Genomic DNA, 2,142 nt, shown 5'->3' with positions numbered 1-2,142 from the left:
GAAGGAAAATGGGTATGAAAAAAGCAATAATGTAAAGTAATTTCAAGCTGAGGGAATAGCAATTAAAATGGCATAGTGGCCCAAGATACTTTTAGAAAATTGTAATTACATAGCTGTATAGCGACAACATGGAGGGTAATCTATATTTGGAAACCACCTGGAAATGGAGAATTTTTTACTGCATTATTCTTTTATAATAAAGATAAAAAATATTTTAATATTCCTGAACTGAAGCACACCTAAGTAATATTTTGACGGCTGTTATATCTGGAATATTTGAGTCCTTGATATAAAATCACATTGTCTACTGAGTAGACTTGAAACTGACAATAATCCTGTTTTTTAGACCAATTTTTACCACCATGTAATTTTTGTCTTTCTGTACCAATTTTTCTCAGCTAAAAGATGTGAAAAGTATCTACACTTCTCAACTTTTAGAGACATTATAAAGAAAAAAAGATGGACCAGATGAAAGTATTTCATTATTTTCTTTCAGAACAAAGAAATTATTCCTTTGTATAATTTACAACACCTTATATATCAAGCACTGGGCAAAAGTGAGTTTGTGTCAGTATCTATCAGCAGGAGATTCTGATCTAAAATGGACTACAGAGGTGTAAAGGGACAGAAAACAAAATGTAAATTAATTTACGTTTTGATAAAATAATAATAATTAATAAAAATAAATGCAAGCACAGTTGTAGGTAACTTTACTATTAGGGTGACTAAAGACAGAAGCATGGAAGCTGAGTATCAGCATGAATAAGGCCTTTTGGAAAAAGACATATTCCAGGATCTCTTTGAATAGCAGAAAGATCTATTCTAAACTCAACTTTAAAAGGGAACAACTGAGGAATAAATAAATATAAACAGTATGAAGGTACACATTTAGTGTATTTTTAATATTTTAAATGTATTTTTAAATTGCACTACTAATGCACACATATATAATTGTACAAGGTTCAAATAGAACAGAAATATACAGAGCAAATCCTGAAATATTCATACATTTACCCTTCATTCCCTTCTTCCCCTGAGACATGACAGCTGTCAAACACTTGATGTATCTTTTTTTTTTAATTTCAGTATATCACACATAAATGTCTGGCTCAATGAATTATTATGAAGTGAATTCTTGTGTTACTGCCACCAAGGTCACAAAACAGGATCTACCAGCCTCCAGAATGGCCCCAGTCTCAACTAATCCTTGCCAAAGATTACGTTATCTCAAGAGGATTCACTATTCTTACTCCTAATATTAGTGTTCATTTTACCTGTTTTTAAATGTAATAATAAGAATCAAAATGTTTTGTTTATGTGTGTCTACCGTCTTTCTGCTCAATGTTATATTTGTGAAATTCATTAGGTTTCAGGGAGTTGCTGTGGTTCTTTCATTTTCATCTCTGTACAGTATTATAGATCAAGAACATACCGTAATTCTTTTATCCATTCTCCTATTGATGGCTCTTTGGATTCTTTCTTGTTGGAACTGTTTTCACTCATGTTGCTACAGACATTCTTGTATACCTGCACACATGTCTATCAACTATGTACCTAAGAGCAGAACTCATTAGTGTGCAGGGTATGCTTATGCTCAGCTTTAGCTGATGATGCCAAATAGGTTTTCAAAGTGGTTATACTAATTTACATTTTGGTGCTTGCTTCAGCAGCACATATACTAAAAATGGAACAATACAGAGAAGATTAGCATAGCCCCTGTGCAAGGATGACATGCAAATTTGTGAAGTGTTCCGTATTTTTACAAGATTATAGCCAAAAACTTCCTTAACCTGAGAAAAGAAACACTCAAGTCCAGGAAGCATAGAGTCCCATAAAAGACAAACCCAAGGAGGAACATACCAATACACATATTAATCAAACTGACAAAAATTAAAGACAAAGAAAACATATTAAAAGCAGCAAGGGAGCAAGAGGGAAGAGATATGGGGACATATGTATATGTATAACTGATTCACTTTGTTATAAAGCAGAAACTAACACACCATTGTAAAGCAATTATACTCCAATAAAGATGTTAAAAAAAATAAAAAATAAATAAAAGCAGCAAGGGAAAAGCAACAAATAACATACAAGGTAATGCCCATAAGGTTATCAGCTGATTTTTCAGCAGAAACTCTGCAG

General features: G+C 32.5%; 1 non-coding gene across 1 annotated transcript; it reads left to right on the top strand.

Moving 5' to 3' along the window:
- Positions 1-1,654: 1,654 nt before the first annotated feature.
- On the top strand, positions 1,655-1,761 carry LOC132369426 (U6 spliceosomal RNA). Its single transcript, XR_009504401.1, has one exon. It is a non-coding gene; the product is annotated as a U6 spliceosomal RNA (small nuclear RNA).
- Positions 1,762-2,142: the final 381 nt, after the last annotated feature.

This window comes from Balaenoptera ricei, chromosome 7, assembly GCF_028023285.1.
Source record: "Balaenoptera ricei isolate mBalRic1 chromosome 7, mBalRic1.hap2, whole genome shotgun sequence".
NCBI classification, from domain to species: domain Eukaryota; kingdom Metazoa; phylum Chordata; class Mammalia; order Artiodactyla; family Balaenopteridae; genus Balaenoptera; species Balaenoptera ricei.
Note: the sequence above shows the minus strand (reverse complement) of the source record. Positions and strands in the feature narration are given on the sequence as shown.